General features: G+C 35.3%; 1 protein-coding gene, 1 non-coding gene and 1 pseudogene across 7 annotated transcripts in view; all 3 read left to right on the forward strand.

Moving 5' to 3' along the window:
• FSTL5 (follistatin like 5) overlaps positions 1 to 20,473 on the forward strand; it is a 1,137,298-nt gene that overhangs the window by 899,925 nt on the left and 216,900 nt on the right. The gene's annotated exons all lie outside the window — the stretch shown is intronic.
• Positions 5,875 to 5,974, forward strand: LOC125165039 (uncharacterized; annotated as a pseudogene).
• Positions 19,513 to 19,621, forward strand: LOC125165040 (U6 spliceosomal RNA). The gene has a single exon (XR_007151944.1). It is a non-coding gene; the product is annotated as a U6 spliceosomal RNA (small nuclear RNA).

Raw genomic sequence — 20,473 nt, forward strand, 5'->3', positions numbered from 1 at the left:
CCTTCTTTCAATGGAGGAAAATCTATTGTGATTTTACAACTTTTGTCTAAAATAATTAACTAGCTGTTGTCCCAAAGGCAGATATCAAATCCTCCCTTATTCTATTCATTTCTATTCCACTATGGCATATTTAAGTCTAATGACTTAGGCTCAATGAGCTTCTTTGACAACTTATCAATGAATTTTTACAAAGCCAAAAAATATGTATGATTAATAATAGGGGCCATATTATATCATCTATTATTCTAGATAAGAGGTACTTAATTTATGGCAAAAATTGGCTTCAGAAATAAAGACTATCTTCAGTGTATGAGGTGAACAAGGGCAACTTAACTTTTAGAGAGAGAGAAACTGAAATAAACATGATCACAATGATATGTTGTGACATTGGTTCATATTCTGGGTTAAGGTAACCAACTAGAGGGCCATTTTCTGCCTGATGCTTTAGAGTCAATTGCTGGAAACAACGTAGCAGTGATGTTACACAGATATTTAACAATATCATATTTTTCAATACCATATTGAAGTATGGGCTAACATTCTCACCTGAAGATTATTTAATTCTCTAGGGATGTACATTTGCCCATTAACTACTTATTGGGACAAAGACTCTGAATACGCGTGTTGTTAAGTTGTATATATGTTATCCAAAGAGACGCAATTGATTTTTGTTCTATAGAAAAAATAACTCCAAAATAATTGTTTATTAATCACTTTTGTGTTTAACTTAACGAACTTACCTCAGCATGACTTTCCCAAATTATACAAATCTCTGCTCCTCAAATGGACTTTAAACTAGCTCTACTGTCCTGTTGGTTTCCTCTTTAATGAGATAAATAAAACTTTGTCTCCTGTTCATTTTATATTTTTACTAGAATTGTGTTTTAACTCTTTTATTTTTTTAATGTTTATTCATCTTTGAGAGAGAGAGAGAGAGAGAGTGAGTGGGGAAGGGACAGAGAGGGTGACACAGAATCTGAAGCAGCCTCCAGACTCAGAGCTGTTAGCACAGAGACCAACGTAGGGCTTGAACTCATGAACCATGAGCTTATGACCTGAACTGAAGGAGATAATAAATGACCTGAACTGAAGTCAGATGCTTAACCAGCTGAGCCACCCAGACACCCCTGTTTTAACACTTTTAAAGCTGCACTAACAGTGTTTTAAGCTGCCTGCATCAACAGTTCTTACACACTCCAGCAGGATATTTTGGTAAAATGTGCTTTTTACTTCCAGCAATTTAACTGAATAAAAATAGGGAGCTATTATTTACACAATTTAGTGATAACATTCGGTGTTAGAATCAGCTTTTTTTTTTTTTTTTTTTTTTTGGTGGGGTGGGTGGAAAGACTTAATTGCTTCTACTGTATTGCGACATTCAGAGACTTTTAACATAATCTGTGGCTCAAGAGAGATATGCATCCGTGAAACACTGAAGTGTTTGCTGTGAAAGTGCCTTGGTAATTGAAGGTTGGCAAGGAGTGAAATCTCTCTAAATCACAACCTTTTTATTTGTAAAGAAAATAAAAGACATTCCAGCAACTTGCCTTGTAGATTTGTGAAAAAATTATATTAAATGAAACATACATCTTTAAAGTAACACAAGATAAATAGTAAAATTTAATAAGATTTAGTTCTCCTTCCCTCACAAGAACATTTACTCCATTCCTTTTGTCCTGACTTAAATTCCCTTGTTCATTTACTAATAAGATTTTATCCTATTATATCTGAATATTTTAATAATCAAAGAAGTGAAAAATCAATTTTTAAGTAAATTAGTGAAGCATATATAACACCAATGAATACTTCATAATAAAATATAATATTCACCTTCTAACTGAAAAACACAAAAATAATTATCCAGAAAATGTTCTATTTCAGACTCTTAATATTACATAGAATATGTTTTCCTTGACACAAATTCCTAGAGTAGAATATAAAAATTACTATCTGGTGAGGAATATCAAAAGAATACAATTACATTAACAGAAAGATATATTTGGTCATGTAATTTACTTTGAAAAAAAATCTTATTAGCCTTAAGTGATACTAATTTTGAAGACTTTGAAACAGTGCACACCTATCTCTAATTATACCATGGCAACCATGTTTCTTTGAATCTATTTTCCTCTAAAAATAAAATGTTACTTCTGTGCAGTGGAATGGCGATCAGTTGAAGAGTGTTGTTTTCATTGAAGTTGGAGTTGACCTTGTCACATGTTAAAATAAATCTTATATGAGTCAAATAAAACTTCAATATATTTCTAAATTGGAGGTAACTTTAAATGAGAGAAGTTAGGATACAATAAATCAAGAATAAATCAAGACTTAAAGGAAATGCCTAAGAAAGACCCCACTTATATAATATGCTGAAATCTCATACAGCTTGCTTTAATTACCAAGTTTATTCAGGCAGCAATTTAAATTTGAAACTATACTTCCTAATATATATCTAACTTTTTATTATTAAAGTTGTCTAGTCAAAACATCGTGGCAATTATGTATGCCTAAGAAGGCTATATGGCATTTTGAATAATAATTGTGTTGTTAAATGAATAAAATATCACGGCACCAAGGACCAAATTAGTGTTGTGGGTCACATGCATTATTGATAGAAGAAAGGAATATGAATTAGTGGACTAAAAAATTGATGGGGAAATTCAGACTTTGGTTTTGAAGAATTAGAAGGAACAGAAAATTCGTTTTTTTAATGTTTATTTATTTTTGAGAGAGAGACGTAGAGCATGAGCGGGGGAGAGGTGGAGAGAGAGGAAGACACAGAATCCGAAGCAGACTCCAGGCTCTGAGCTGTCAGCACAGAGCCCGATGTGGGCCCCGAACTCACAAACTGTGAGATTGAAGGAACAGAAAATTCTAAGTAATATGCATAAATGTTAATTATAAGGACATTTCATGGAGGCAGAAATGGACAAATAATATTCAGAAGACATAGAATCAACCAACTCCACTGCCATACTTGCTCTTAGTATGTAAGACAACAGTAGGGAATGAAATTTTCTTGCCTTTAAATTGATACTGAAAAATGTCTGGGTGCATCTGATAATTATTAACTTGGCCTGTGAAGAATTCATTTGCTCAAGTATTGCTTATTTGTTTGTAATTGAACAAATATGTTACAGAAATGTTGGGGATAGGCAGGATGACATTTTGTGTCAGATTCCTGTTAAGATAACAGGTATAGATAGCAAGTGAGGTTCTGTCTCTTTCATACGTGCACATGAAGCATTGTCCTGGGGAAAAGCAGGAACAAAATAGGACTCAAAAACTTGGGTCCTGGTGACTATTGCGCAGTACTATTAGTACCACATAGTACCCAGTACTATTGGTAAAAAGTGAGTTAGTTTCTTGTTGGAATTAGAATATGTTTTACATAAATATGTTGACTTTGAAGTCATCTAATGACATCCTGTTGAAAATATGTGTAATTTGAAGATGCAAGATCTAATGTTCATATTTATAAAAACTTAACCAAAGTGTAACATGATTCATATGCTCAATCGCTGTTATTTACTGTTTTGGAGATCCTTCAAGTTTCCAGTTATAGTTATGGTTTTGAGATTGCTGTTACTGAATGTCTGTTTTATCTTAAGAAATCTACTTATGTCATCTCTTATGATAGAAAGGCAACAGCATCCCAGTCTTACAGCTAAGAAGGGCTCAAAGAAGGTAGACAACTTCAAGGGCCAAGTTGAGCTGGAGATTGCTGAGTGGCCAGGTGTCACAGTAGCTCATTGACACTACACGCCAAAATGAAACCCTTTAGTCACTTAGTGCAAAATTATAAGCAACAGGCTAAATAGAGGAAAGCCAAATCTCCTACTGTTTCATTTTTCTCCGTCAAATGGCACCAGTCAAGGGTCAGATGCATCAGCACAGATATGGTGGATCGCTAGCCAAAATGGAAGTAATTATATCACTCCCAAGAGAAACTGAACAAAAGGATCCTGTAGTTTTATGGACCTGGGTGGAGGAGGAGAAGGAAAGGTAAGGGCTAGGAGTGGCAAAGTACTAAATACAGAGTCCAGGGAGAAAAAAGTGTCATGTCCCTCCCCCATCCTTTTCCCCATAAAGAAATCTCAGCAGAGGTGTCTGTCACAGGTGTCTCTGACATCGGTTCCTGATGGGGGTAGTGAATGGAGGCGCTTAGGCTGGTAATACAGATAAGAGCATGGCTGGCCAAGAGGTCCTGAGTTCCTGACTGTAACTTTCTCCAGAAACGTCCATGCATTGGCTGTGCTCCGAGGCTGGTGTAGGAAAGGCAGCTCTCCCTTACAATATCTGCCAAGCAAAACTTTTGTAACTGCCTGTGGTCAGGCCTGAAAGATCACACATAGATTTTTTGAACAGAAGCCTGACTCCTCAATAATTTTGTCATAAACCGATTCAACCCAAACTTGTACCCATATAGCTTGAAAAAAAAATCCCATTTTATTCTATTCAAGATCGCTGTCCTCATTAAAAACATTTTTAGTAAGTTGACTTTATTGATTTTCCTATAATCTCTTGGAATTTTACCATTCCTTACTAATAAAATATATGTTTGGAAATGTTTGCTGCAACTTAGCATAGAAAACAGAGTTGGAGGTAGAGATATATGTGGTAGTCCCATAGGCCACATAAAAAATGATGAAGGAAAAAAAAATGATGGAGGAAGAATTCCTTGTGTGAGATTTATGTTAGACAGCCATTGGGTTCTGCTGCCTGGATATACCCTAAACATCACTAATCTCCATATATAACACAAACCTAGATTTTACTAACGATTTATTGATATAATGTCTTTCTGCTTTGTCTAACACATATCTATATACACGTTGCCTTAGCTCCCTCACTAAATTCCAAGGTCTTTGCTCACTGGTAATGCTTAATTCTGGCAGTGCTTAATTCATATTTTGTAACCGTATAATAACCAAAATAATATCTTCATAGGAAGTTCTCAATAAATACTATTGAGTGGAGTATGCTAAGCAGTCAATAAAATATAGAGTTTTATTGGTCCTTGAGATCAGTGACTTTTTTTTGGTACATCCAGGTAGCAGAATAACATGGCTGCCCATTAGTAGTCTGAATCTTGACATCAGAAATGAGTAAGTGACAAATTGTAATCGAGGGCTTGAGACTGGCACAGCCAACCTGATAGGAAGTTCAAAGGAATAAATTACTAATTAGAAATGAAAGTTTCAGATTGAGATGCATTATAAAATTAAAACTTAAATTTCATTGGGATTTAATGTTACTCTTAATGGATGAAAGTGATTTTAAATGTCCTTTTTGGCATCTCTTTGCACATTAAAAGTAATATGGCCGTCATTCATCTTTGGTTAATCTGAGGAAGTAAAATGATTATACTTTGAAATTATGTTTTATGTAGTAATTTTTCTTTAGGCATAATTTTAAAAATGGAGCTGCCATCCATGTGTTTCCTTTAAGCAGTTTTTATCATGGTGGTCATACTTCTGATTAGAGTGTAACATTTCTACCTTAAGAAATCCTTTAGACTCATCAGGGCTCATTGATATTTTAAATACAATTTATTGTTGTTTTGTTACCACTTACCAAAACTAAAATATTCTCCATAACTTAAAACATAGAGATTATAGATTTTCAAATCCAATCAGTTCAATAAAAACATATTGGAGGAATTAACATTTTTTGAGTGCCTTTAACATGACAGACACAGTGCTGTATTATATTAAATTGGCTCCTTCAATCATGATATTCAAATTCAATAAAGAAAGGTGCATTCCCCTCCCCCCGCCATTTAAGTATGAGAAATGGAAGCTAAGAAGACTGATTTAACCAAAATCATACAAAGGGAGCTAGAAGTAAAGTCAGAATTAAAAGCCGTATTTGGTGCTTGCTTGGCAGTACATAATATCAAATTGGAATGATATAGAGAAAATTAGCATGGCCTTGGTGCAAGGATGACATGCAAAACATGAAGCATTTCATTAAAAAAAAAAGCCAGATTTGTTGGCTTCAAAGTCATACATTTTGTCTGTACAGGAATGTTTCTATCCATGTCTATCTAATTGTTCCTTGTGTATTATATTTGAATTAAAAATGAGTTAGGGACACCTGGGTGGTTCAGTTGGTTAAGCATCTCAGCTCAGGTCATGATCTCATGGTTTGGATTGGTGAGTTCCAGTCCCGCACTGAGCTCTGTGCTAACAGCTCAGAGCCTGGAACCTGCTTCAGATTCTGTGTTTCCCTCTCTCTCTCTGCCTCCATCCTGCTGGCGCTCTGTCTCTCTCTCTCAAAAATAAATAAACATTAAAAAAATTAGTTATTTGTGGGGGGGTGCCTGGGTGGTACAGTTGGTTGAGCAACCAACTCTTGATTTCTGCTCAGGTCATTGTCCTGGAATTGTGGGATCAAGCCCTGTGTGAGACTCTGCACTGAACATGGAGCATGCTTGGGATTCCCTCTCTCTTCCTGTCTGCCCCTCTCTCCCCTGCTCATGCTCTCTCTCTCCAAAAAACAAACAAACAAAAAACAAAAAACAGTTATTTTGGCATATGATGCCATCATAAAACTATTTACGACTATTCTAAGTCTATACCTGTATAATAGTATCAGTATAAATTCAGAATTTTTATAATAATAATTTCCATTTCAGATATGAAATTACATGTTTTATTACATATAGAATAGAAATGGTATTATTTTAATATTCCAGAAAAATACTTCGATATTACCCCAAGTTATCATGTGGAAAATTATCTGGTTATACATGATTTATGCCTTAAGTTACTATAGTAACAGATATGAACATGGTGAATTATCAAAAATTAATTCAATATAATTAACAATTAAGATTCTGAGGGTCAATATTGGGACAAAGGTACCTGATAAAAGCACACTTCCTAAAATTATTGTGAAATACTGCTATTAAAAACTGGTAAATATGGAAAAATGGTCAACTTATTAAGACTTCAATTTGCATATGATTAAAAAGAAATTTTTGAAGGCTGTCATTCCCATATGATGGATATTTTATTCTGCTGTCCCATTAATGAAAAATAGTGCATGCTATTGACAAAGTAGAGTTAGAATGACAAACTGGTGTTTCCTAACACGGCTCCAACTGTAGCGGCTGTAATGCTGGCCAAAGTGGCCCCACGTAGCTTACATGTTATTCACCACAACATGGGCTTCTCTGTCTTGTCCAATCTAGACTGCATCAGACTTCTGTATAGGATTGGAATTCAATTTTGTACACAACAGATATGTACAAACTCAATCTACAGAACAGAAACTGATACAGATTATATATACACGTGTGTATATATATACACACATATATATAATATTATATATATGTGTGTGCGTGTGTACACATACACACACACACACACACACACACACACACATATATATATATATGTAAACACTTTAAGGTAATGAGCATACAAAAAGTAATTAACTTACTTTGAAGAATGAAAGTCTTTAATGTGCTGTGTTTAAAAAACAATAGACATCTTAACTATAGAGAACAAACTGATGGTTATCAGAGGGGAGGTGGGCAGGGGGATGGGTGATGTAGCAGATGGGAGTAAGGTGGGCACTTGTCTTGATGAGCACCAGGTGTCGTGTGGAAGTGTTGAATCACTATATTGTACACCTGAAACTAGTATCATACTGTTTGTTAACTAGCTGGAATTTAAATAAAAATGTGGGGAAAAATAAAAATAAAAAGTATTTCTAAAAAAAGAAGTAAAGGAAAAAAAGGGGTAAACAACAACACTAACAAAACAATAGATACAATACAATATATACAATATTGCTATAAATCTGTAGCTCTACTCACATTGTTAAGCAGCTTTTTTATTTATTTATTTATTTATTTTTAATTTTTTTTTTTCAACGTTTATTTATTTTTGGGACAGAGAGAGACAGAGCATGAACGGGGGAGGGGCAGAGAGAGAGAGAGACACAGAATCGGAAACAGGCTCCAGGCTCTGAGCCATCAGCCCAGAGCCTGACGCGGGGCTCAAACTCACGTACCCCCAGATCGTGGCCTGGCTGAAGTCGGACGCTTAACCGACTGCGCCACCCAGGCGCCCCAAGCAGCTTTTAATAAGTATCTACATATGAGAATGAAAAAAATACATTATAAAAATCAAATTTGAAGTGTACATAATTTTTCATGCTTTCTAATTATACTTTCTTTATTTTTGTAGCCAATTTCTGTAGCTTTATTAGCAGATAGGAAATTACTCTCTCTATATAATTTGTTTACCTTGTTTTATTTTTTTTTTAATTTACATCTAATTTAGTTATCATATAGTGGAGCAATGATTTCAGGAGTAGATTCCTTAGTACCCCTTACCCATTTAGCCCATCCCCCCTCCCACAACCCTCCAGTAAGCCTCAGTTTCTTCTCCATATTCATGAGTCTCTTCTGTTTTGTCTCCCTCCCTGTTGTTATATTATTTTTGTTTCCCCTCCCTTATGTTCATCTGTTTTGTCTTTTAAAGTCCTCATATGAGCAAAGTCATATGATATTTGTCTTTCTCTGATTGGCTAATTTCACTTAGCATAATACCCTCCGGGTCATTCCATGTAGTTAAAAATGGCAAGATTTCATTTTTTGATTGCTGAGTAATACTCCATTGTGTGTGTGTGTGTGTGTATACATATATATATATATATATATATATATATATATATATACCACATCTTCTTTATCCATTCATCCATTGATGGACATTTGGGCTCTTTCCATACTTTGGCTATTGTTGATAGTACTGCTATAAACATGGGGGTGCATGTGTCCCTTTGAAACAGCACACCTGTATTCCTTGGACAAATGCCTAGTAGTGCAATTGTTGGGTCATAGGGTAGTTCTATTTTTAGTGTTTTGAGGAACCTCCATAATGTTTTCCAGAGTGGCTACACCAGCTTGCATTCCCACCAACAATGCAAAAGAGATCCTCTTTCTCTGAATCCTTGAAAACATCTGTTGTTGCCTGAGTTGTTAATGTTAGCCATTCTGACAGGTGTAAGGTGGCATCTCATTGTGGTTTTGATTTGTATTTCCCTCATGATGAGTGATGTTGAGCATTTTTTCATGTGTTGATTGGCCATCTGGATATCTTCTTTGGAGAAGTGTCTATTCATGTCTTTTGCCCATTTCTTCACTGGATTATTTGTTTTATTGGGTGTTGAGTTCGATAAATTCTTTATAGATTTTGGATACTAACCCTTTATCTGATATGTCATCTGCAAATATCCTCTCCAATTCTGTCGATTGCCTCTTAGTTTTGCTGATAGTTTTCCTTCGCTGTGCAGAAGCTTTTTATTTTGATGAGGTCCCAGTAGTTACTTTTTGTTTTTGTTTCCCTTGCCTCCAGAGACATATTGAGTAAGAAGTTGCTGTGGTCAAGATCAAAGAGGTTTTTGCCTCCTTTCTCCTCGAGGATTTTGATGGCTTCCTGTTCTTACATTTAGGTCTTTCATCCATTTTGAGTTTATTTTTGTGTGTGGTGTAAGAAAGTGATCCAGGTTCATTCTTCTGCATGTCACTGTCCAGTTTTCCCAGCACCATTTGCTGAAAAGACTATCTTTATTCCATTGGATGTTCTCTCCTGCTTTGTCAAAGAATAGTTGGCCATATGTTTGTGGGTTCATTTCTGGGATCTCTATTCTGTTCCATTGATCTGAGTGTCTGTTCTTGTGCCAGTACCATACTGTCTTGATGATTACAACTTTGTAGTATAGCTTGAAGTCTGGGATTGTGATACCTCCTGCTTTGGCTTTCTTTTTCAAGATTGCTTTGACTATTCCAGGTCTTTTCTGGTTCCATACAAATTTTAGAATTATTTTTTGTAGCTCTGTGAAGAATGCTGGTGTTATTTTGAGAGGGATTGCATTGAATATGTATATTACTTTGGGTAGTATCAACATTTTAACAAGATTTGTTCTTCCTATCCAGGAGCATGGAATATTTTTCCTGTTTTGGTGACTTTTTCAATTTCTTTCATAAGCTTTCTATAGTTTTCAGCGTACAGATTTTTCACCTCTTTGGTTAGATTTATTCCTAGGTATTTTATGGTTTTTTGTGCAACTGTAAGTGTGATCGATTCCTTGATTTCTCTTTCTGTCACTTCGTTATTGGTGTATAAGAATGCAGCTGATTTCTGTGCATTGATTTATATCCTGCAACTTTGCTGAATTCATGAATCAATTCTAGCAGTTTTTTGGTGGAATCTTTAGGGTTTCCCATATAGAGTATCATGTCATCTGCGAAGAGTGAAAGTTTGACCTCCTCTTGGCCAATTTGGATGCCTTTATTTCTTTGTGTTGTCTGATTGCAGAGGTTAAGACTTCCAATACTATGTTAAATAACAGTGGCAAGAGTGGACATCCCTGTCTTGTTCCTGACCTTAGGGGAAAAGTTCTCAGTTTTTCACCATTGAGGATGATATAGCGTTGGGTCGTTCATACGTGGCTTTTATGATATCGATGTATGCTCCTTCTAGCTCTACTTTCTTGAGGGTTTTTATCAAGAAAGGATGCTGTATTTTTGCTTTCTCTGCATCTATTGAGAGGATCATATGGTTCTTGTCTTTTCATTTATTGATGTGATGAATCATATTAATTGTTTTTCGGATATTGAACCAGCCCTGCATCCCAGGTATAAATCCCACTTGGTCGTGGTGAATAATTTTTTTAATGTATTGTTGGAGCCAATTGGCTAATATCTTGTTGAGGATTTTTGCATCCATGTTCATCAGGGAAATTGGTCCATAGTTCTCCTTCTTAGTGGAGTGTCTGGTTTGGGAGTCAAGGTAATGCTGACTTCATAGAAAGAGTTTGGAAGTTTTCCTTTCGTTTCTATTTTTTGGAACAGCTTCAAGAGAATAGGTGCTCACACTTCCTTAAATGTTTGGTAGAAATCCCCTGGAAAGCCATCTGGCCCCGGACTCTTGTTTTTTGGCAGATTTTTTATGACTAATTTGATTTCCTTACTGATTATGGGTCTGTTCAAATTTTCTATATCTTCCTATTTCAGTTTTGGTATTATTGTATATGTTTCTAGGAATTTGTCCATTTCTTCAAGATTGCAAATTTTATTGGAATATAATTGCTCATAATATTCTCTTATTGTTTTTTTTCTGCTGTGTTGGTTGTGATCTCTCCTCTTTCATTCTGGATTTTATTTATTTGGGTCCTTTTCTTCTTCTTTTTGATCAAACTGGCTAGTGGTTTATCACTTTTGTTAATTCTTTCAAAGAACCAACTTCTGGTTTCATTGATCTGTTGTACTGTTTTTTTTTGTTTTTTTTTTTTTTTGGTTTTGATAGCATTAGTTTCTGTTATAATCTTTATTATTTCCTGTCTTCTGCTGGTTTTGGGTTTTATTTGCTGTTCTTTTTCCAACTCCTTAAGACATAAGGTTAGATTGTGTATCTGAGATCTTTCTTCCTTCTTTAGGAAGGCCTGGATTGCTGTATACTTTCCTCTTGACCGCCTTTGCTGTGTCCCAGAGGTTTGGGGTTGTGGTGTTATCATTTTCATTAAGTTCCATATACTTTTTAATTTCCTTGTTAACTGCTTGGTTAGCCCACTCATTCTTTTATAGGATGTTCTTCAGTCTCCAAGTATTTGTTACCTTTCCAAATTTTTTTCTTGTGGTTGATTTCGAGTTTCATAGCATTGTGGTCTGAAACTATGCATGGTATGATCTCGATCTTTTTGTACTTACTTAGGGCTGATTTATGTCCCAGTATATGGTCTATTCTGGAGAACGTTCCATGTGCACTGGAGAAGAATGTATATTCTGCTACTTTAGGATGAAATGTTCTGAATATATCTGTTAAGTCCATCTGGTCCAGTATGTCATTCAAAGCCATTGTTTGCTTGTTGATACTTTGATTAGATAATCTGTCCATTGCTGTGAGTGGGGTGTTGAAGTATCCTACTATTATGGTATTACTATCTATGAGTTTCTTTAGTTTGTGATTAATTGATTAATATATTTGGGTGCTCTCACATTTGGTGTATAAATGTTGACAATTGTTAGGTCGTCTTGGTGGATAGACTCCTTGATTATGATATAATGCCCTTCTTCATCTCTTGTTACAGTCTTTATTTTAAAGTTTAGATTGTCTGATATAAGTGTGGCTACTCCGGCTTTCTTTTGTTGACCATTAGTATGATAGATGGTTCTCCATCCCCTTATTTTCAATCTGAAGGTGTCTTTAGGTCTAAAGTGGGTCTCTTGTAAACAGCATATAGATGGATCTTGTGTTCTTATCCATTCTGTTGCTGTATGTCTTTTGATTGGAGCATTGAGTCCACTGACATTTAGAGTGAGTACTGAAATATATGAATTTATTGCCATTATGATTCTTGTAGAGTTGGGAGTTTCTGGTGGTGTTCTTTGGTCCTTTCTAGTCGTTGCTGCTTTTGGTATTTATTTATTTCTCTCTCTATATATATTTTTCACCTTTTCTCCCCTCAGAGAGTCCCCCTTAAAATTTCTTGCAGGTCTGGTTTAGGGGAAAAAAGGAAATCATTTGAGAATTTGAAAAAATGAATACACTGAAGTATTCTAAAATGAGATGATGGGAGTAAAATAGAATTTTAAAAAAGAAAAGAATATAGTAGAAAAAACTTAAAGAAAAATATTTTTAATAAAAATTCAAAATAAAAATGAATTTTTTCTCTTTCTGTATTCAAGAAAAGGAAAGTATTGTAAAAGACAAAAAAAAAAAAAAACAAAGACAATTGAATAGATGGACCTGCTCACAGATTGAAATATAACTGAAATTACTTCATTTTCCTGTAGAAGTCAGACTATGAAGCACTTTATAGTCCATAAACTAAGTAGGCGGTGAGACTTGTGTTCTTGAAGAGCAAGGTTGGCCCCGTTGGGAGGGGCTCAGTTTAACGGATCCGCTCTCCACGAGATGGAGCTGCTAGCCTACTGGAGTGGATTGTTGCAGCGCTCGTAGGTGTGTATGTGCATGCGCGGGAGTGGTGCACCCAGCTACCCAGTCTTTAGTATGGGAACCCTGTTCTCCATGATCAGCAATAGGGCACCCGTTCTCTGTCTTCAGCTTTTGTCCACTCCCTGCTTTTTCTTCACTGTCCGTGACCAAGCCCCAGGCACTACCTCTCTCCCAAGTTTTGTCTCAGATGTGCCTGTATTCCCTGGCCCCTTACTTCTGAAGGACTGCAGCTTTGACCTGTTACACCCCTCTGTGGAAGGGTCTCACCAAGCAATGGCCGAATGCCAGCTGCACCCAGGAATGATTGCTGGACCCTGCTGCTGCTGGTGTCTCAAGACTGTGGCCAGGTGCCAGTCTGCCCCAGAAAAAGTTTGCAAGTAGTGTAGCAGCAGTTTTTCAGGGATTATGAAAAATCACAACACACATCTGGCACCAGGCTTCACCCTTAACGACCTTGTTCCAGCACCAGCGAATGTGGCCACCTTCTGGGGTCTGCTGGGACCAGGTAGCTTCAACAGTCTCTACCAAATGTCCTTGCAACAGTGGAACCACTTCTTCCTGTGTGGCCCGAGAACCTCCTGGAGCCCACTCTGTTCCTGGAGATTCACCCCTCCCACCAGAGCACCACAAGGTATTGAGCTGCAGAGTTAAAGACTCTGCACTCCACTTGTTTACAGTCTTAATGGAATTTAAACCCTCTCCTTTCTCCTTTCTCCTGTTTTAGTTTAGTCCCTGCAGCTGTTTCCAATTTTCCACTTTCTCTCCAGCTGCTTTTGGGGAGATGTGCTTTTCCTGTATTCTCACCCCGTCCCCCAGTCTCCATCCTCTCCACCTGCAAAAGCAGCTCTCTGCCCGCCGCCTGCTTCTCTCTCCCCATGTTCACCTCTCCGTGCCATATACCTGCTGAAATCAGTGGTTAAGATTGTGCAGATTGTTTTGTTAATCCTCCAATCAGTTTTCTAGGTGTGTAGGATGGTTTAGTGTTGGTCTGGCTGTATTTCATGGGGGTGAGACACACAAAAAACTTCCATGCTGTTCTGCCATCCTGTCTCTTCTCCTCTATTCTTTAAATATTTATATCAGAAGATATCTTGATTTTCAATCTTTAAAACAAATTTTAAATATGTGGAAATATACATGAAGAGAAAAATTAAAATAACAAAATAAAAGTGCTTATTTCTGGATTTCAAAATTGAAAGTCCTTTAGGCTTTCAAAACTTAATATGTAGTCCTATTAATATAAAAAAGGGGGAAATCAAATTTAGTGCAGTAACTTATGGAGTAGAGGTCCACACTTCAATTTGGCAGACAGGGGAAATTCAAAATATGAATGGAGTTACTGCTGTTATCCTTTAGTAATTGCTTCAAATGCATTTTCTTAATTGGTAATAACTATCTTATCTCTTATGAGTAAGCATTTATCTTCCCCACTGCTTTTGTCTTATGTAAAATAGTATGTAATCAGTATTGGAAAATTTCGCTTTTCTATATCCCCCCCTGTAATCTTTCTCATCACTTAAAAATTTCTCTTGCAAATGTAATTGCCTAAGAGCTTATGTGAATTTAATTAAAGAGAAATAATAAATTTGAGATGTATAAGCAAGTCCTTGAGAGTTTTACCACATCCAATATCTCAAATACATTAAATAAAAGCTCTCCAAGCAAAGGGTGCAAGATATTCTGCACAAATCTGCTCTTAGAGGTTCCACTTAATGAAGAAAAGTGATAGCCTTCTTTAACAGAAATAAGTAGATATCTATCATTGACTTGAAATATATCATGCCAGAAATCAGTCATTTGGGATATGAAATGTAATACCATCATTGTATTATTTTGTTTATAAACCATATCACACACACACACACACACACACACACACACACACACAAAGCTGAACCTAAAACTAATTTATTATTTTATTTTATTTTATTTTATTTTATTTTGCTTTTTATTTATTGTCAAGTTAGTTAACATACACTGTAGTCTTGGCTTTAGGAAGATTCCTGTGGTTCATCACTTACATATGACACCCAGTGCTCATCCTAACAAATGCCCTCTTTAATGTCCACCACCCATTTTGCCCACTCTTCCAACTCCCCACCCCCATCAGCCCTCAGCTTGTTCTCTGCATTTAAGAGTGTCTTATGTGAACCGAAAACTAATTCAAAGTAAACTATTATGAAAAATTACACAGGAAATGGTTTTGTTGATAACATAACTGACATATCCTGACAAACAAGGATTTCATTTAACTAATATAAAAACTATAAATAATCTTAATGAGCAATAAGCATAATATATTTTATAAAGAGTCTAGATACAATATTTTAGATTAAAATTTTTTAAAAATGTTTACTTATTTATTTTGAGAGAGAGAATGCACAAGCAGGGGAGGGGCAGAAAGAGAGAAGAAAGAAGAGAATCCCAAGCAGGTTCTGTGCTATCAGTGCAGAACTTGACATAAGGTTTGACTCACAAACTGTGAAATCATAAACTTAGGCAAAATCAAGAGTCAGAAGCTTAACCAACTGAGCCACCCAGGCATCCCTCAGATTTCAATTTTTTAAATATATGGTCATTTGGTAGTCAAGTATTTAATTTAATACCACATAAATGTTGAAATAAAAATGGAGTAACTGGAATGAAAGCGTGTTTGTAGTGATAAATAAAAAATAAAAAATAAAAATTCACCTTCTAATGTTTTTGTCATTGTTAGTACACTTGAGAATGAGACAGGAATGGTGTTCATTAATATCATAATTTCTAATTGGATTCAATATCTCATGAAATGAAACATGTGCCAAAAATTTGAGAAAATTCCTATTGTCAAGGATGAGTTCCAGATATAATCTCAAATACAACTGGGTGTGTGTCTGTGTCTGTGTATCTACATATAATTTTAACTGCCACCACCCCTTGTGATGCTTGATATTTCTGTGAGTCTATCAAGAAACTCTAGAAATAAAGTTAGAATGGAACTGAGGCTTTCTTTATTTCTCAAAAATCTATTCATAAATTTAAAAAATAAATGTTTAAGTGTTGATATAAATAATATTTCTCATGTTGAAGAGACAAGTATGTTATATGTATTTTCACTTGACACTTTATTGAAAATTCATAATTTTGTCCTTACATCTGTGAATACATCTTTCCTGTCTCTGATTTTATTCCTTTTCCTTGACTTACTGCACCTTTTAGAAACTCCAGTAAAATGTTGAATGAAAATGATGATAATGGGAATTTTTCTCTTCTTAAGTCTCAAAAGGAAGCTTTAAGGGTCTGACCCTTAAATAGGATGTTTGCTCTAGACATTTTGAATACCTGTTGGCAGATAAAGGAAGTTTATTTTATTCTGAATGTCCTAAAAATGTTATTATCAAAGATTCATTTCTATTAAATGTTATTTTTTTCAGCAGTTATTGGGATGGTCTTATGAATTTTCTCTTTTAATCTTTTACTGGAAGTTGAATTTTATAATATGCACCAACCTTGGTTTCCTGGATAAAGCAAATTGGGCATGATTTATTGTAATGACCAAGATATCGTTTATCAGATTGAGGTAGTTATTCTCTGTTCCTGGTATTCAGAGAATTTTATTATTAATGAGAGTTGAAAATTGTCCAGTGTTCTTTTTTCTTTGTTTATTAACGTGATCATGCTATTCTGATAACATAGTAGATTATGGTATTTAGTTTTTAAGGTTTAGACTAACTTTTCATTCCTGGAATAACTCTATTTGTTCATACTATATTATCTTTTTTATGTATTATCATTTACATATATTGCTGTTTTCCAATACTAACATTTTAATAGTTTTGTCTATATTTATGAAATGCCATAATATTATATTTTAGCAATGTTTTTCTCATGTTGTGACATCAAATTTTTTCTGAGCTCATAAAATATGTTGAGAGGTGCTTTCTTCTGTACTTGTGGAAGTGTTTGTAAGATTGGCATATTAGTTCATTCCTTAGTCTGTCTAGGATTTACCATTGAAAACATCTAAAATATGAACTTTCTTGGTGGGAAAAGATTTTGACAATAAAAACAATTTTGGGGAGATGTGGAGCCGTACAGCTTCTGTCATGTCTTGTTGATTGAGTTAACACATGGGCTGTGTCTCATCAACTGTAAGATCGTGACCTGAGCTGAGATCAAGAGTCAGATGCTTAACTGACTGAGCCACCCACATGCCTCAAGATTTTTTTTGTCATTCCTTTTTTTTCTTTGAATCTTTGATCCTATTTATAGTATCCTATGTAAACTCCTTATTTACTTAATGCAATAGCTCAGTCATCTAAGTATTAGTTTTTATTGACAGATTTTTTTTTCCTCTTGAGTTTGGTCCTGTTTTTCAATTTGCTTGTCTGGTTTATTTTTAATTGGATAGTGTATAGTAAGAACAATATGTTATGAACACTATGGATTCTTTTTTCTTTTTCTGAAGAGGGATCATTTTGTTTTGTTTTGTTTTGTTTTTGTGTTTGTTTTTTTCTTTTTCTAGTAGGCAGACTATATGACTAGACTCAAATTCCAAAATCTCTTGCCTTAGGCAGTAGTGGAAAGTTCTGCTCAGTTTCTCGTATACAAGCATAGTTCAATGGAAGATATTAAAGGGATTTAGATGTAGGAAGAAATAGTTGGTTAAAGAATGCAACTGAAGTATTGAAAACAGGGTGCTTAAGAAAAAAATAGATATTGTAGCATTCCAGGCAAATATAAAATGTAAAAAGTAAGGCAGTAGTAGAGTGGAAAGTGTTGAGTTTTTTTGTTTGTTTGTTTGTTTGTTTGTTTTTAATTTTGCCAGCCCAGAATTTCTTTATTTTCTTAGATAACCATCTCTCCATGACTCTGTGTCCATGGGTCTGGATGAAGATGACCTCATCCTTAGTTCCAGATGGGGCACATATAACACCGTAGTCACCAAAACCAAAACATGTAGTCAATATCAATCCCAAGTTTTGGATGAATAGATAGATTTTTTGAGCTCTTTCTGCTCTGCTTAGATTTATAAGGATATACTTCTGGGGTCACATCCTGAGAAATTCTATTATGGGAGCCATTGTGTGGATATAGTCAGCCTGAAAATGAATATATCATATAAAAATCAGAATAGAGGTGTAGAAACAACAAATGCCAGATATTCATGACATCCAATGATATCCAGGATCCATTTTTTACCCAAAGGTAGAATTTCCAGGTACTAACTTTGATATTAACAAAATATCTGGGAAAATGGAGTAAGGGCAGGGCAATGGAAATTCCAGAACAACATTGTGATCAAAACAATTAAAAAAATAAAGTTGAAATTGTTCCTGATCAAATCTATACATCGTCTTAACTAGGAGTTGAATATGAATACAAGTAAGATAAAACTCCAAAAACAGTGGCTTAAATAAGTAAGGATGTGTTTGTCTTTCATAACTCAAGTCAAAATTGGACAGGCTGGAGATGGAATGGTTGATCAGCTGTGGCCTCGGGACCCGGGCTCCTCCATCCCTCATTCTGTGCCTTCCTTTGTGATGGTAGTTGCACTTTGGACATCATGTACACATTTTAGTCACACAGACAAAAAAAGTGGAGAAGGAAGTGCTAACAAAATTGCTGATATCTCACTTACAAAACCAAATCTTTTGGCTAATTTTTAACTTTTACTTCTAGATCAAATAATGCCATGATAGAAAGGGCTTAACATGAACATTACATAAGCCAATAAATAAGAGCTTTTAACTAAATTAGGACTGGGGATAAAGGAGGACATTTTGCAAAGAGTGACAAAAGGAATATGTGAGATAATATGTTTAAGAAAAGTAAATATTTCCTTCTTAGAAATGTAGGGGAACTTTATTTATTTACTTTTTCACTAAGAAAGGCAAAAACACAAAAGTATGTTAAGTGTGTCTTAAAAATTATTTTATGTTAAAAATCATCTCTGGGAGAATTTCATTGTGAAGTGCTTTATTCCTTCTCAAGATCTAGTAATTAGCTGGGCTGGAAAAAGTAATCTGTATTTTTAAACAAGCACTCATTGAGACTTTGATACAAACGATATGCAGATTACATTAAAAAAAAACCAAGAGTATATTTTAAATAAGAGAGGAGAGAAGATACAAGAGCTCATACATCTTCTCTATAAAGTAGGTAAAAAGTTTCTATGCCTATCGTGGTAGTTTCTTGAGTGAGACTTGAGGCTTCAGGGGAAAAAAAACGTGAACACTGTGTCAAGAAATCCATTAAATGAATATCGCTTTGGTTAGATTGGTAGTAGCCCAAACCATTCTGGCCCCTGTTTATCTAGCCACATGCTTGTCTAGTACCAACTTCCACGACAACAAAAATCAAAATGATTTCCTCTAAGAGTGTTGTCGGACTATAATAATACAAACTAGATATCTCAAAAATCAGGTGACCTATCTTAAATATAAAACAAATAAAATAGTTACAGTTTTTAAACTTAAACTTGTTTATGCATATTCCTAATGTATGCTTTTCCCTGCAAACTACATAAATTTTAAACAGTGATGAATATAGAGTGCTCCCTTGGGCAGCACATGTACTAAAATTGAAATGAAACAGAGAAGATTAGCATGGCCCCACACAAGAATGACGTAATGAATATGTAGAGATCTCAACATGGGCTTCACAGATACAACCTTGGGGTTTATCCCCTGAGGATTGAATTTAAAAAAGTTGAAAGAAGCAAATTATGGAAATACTCAGAAACACCAATCCGCATTAATAATACTTATAAAATAATAAGTGAAAAGCGAAAATATCACGGTGGTAAAGTTGCATTTTGTTCTTAACCATGATTTAAGTATTGAGCTACAGCAATGCATGACATGCCATAAGGAGCTGTGTGAAGGCTGGGCTCTACCATTATGAAGTCCTTCTCTCCCTTTAACTAGATGTCTTCTCTAGGCTGAGGAGATTTGGAGCCTCTTTCTTCATTGTAAAGTGAGGATGGTACACTTTTCACACACAACATTGGGTTTGTGAAGTGTTTAGCACAATTATTTCCATTTTTCAAACAATAAAGTGACAAAATCTGAAGATATACTTAGTAAAAAAAGAAAAAAAAAGAAAAAGAAAGGGTGAAAGAGAATTGTTGCTCTTTTAAAAGTCCAATTACCAGAAGTAAGAGAATATGGTTGCTGAGTAGCAGATATAATCCAAACAATTTTAAAAGGTGGCTTAATAAAATAATTTTGACAGAAGGAAAGTTATGCATGCTACAGTTTAAAAAAGGTATTGCTAGGGGCGCCTGGGTGGCTCAGTCGGTTAAGCGGCCGACTTCAGCTCAGGTCACGATCTCGCAGTGCGTGAGGGCTGTGAGTTCGAGCCCCGCGTCGGGCTCTGTGCGGACAGCTCAGAGCCTGGAGCCTGTTTCAGATTCTGTTTCTCCCTCTCTCTGACCCTCCCCTGTTCATGCTCTGTCTCTCTCTGTCTCAAAAATAAATAAATGTTAAAAAAATTTAAAAAAAAAAGGTATT

The sequence above is a fragment of the Prionailurus viverrinus genome, chromosome B1, assembly GCF_022837055.1.
Source record: "Prionailurus viverrinus isolate Anna chromosome B1, UM_Priviv_1.0, whole genome shotgun sequence".
Classification (NCBI taxonomy): Eukaryota; Metazoa; Chordata; class Mammalia; order Carnivora; family Felidae; genus Prionailurus; species Prionailurus viverrinus.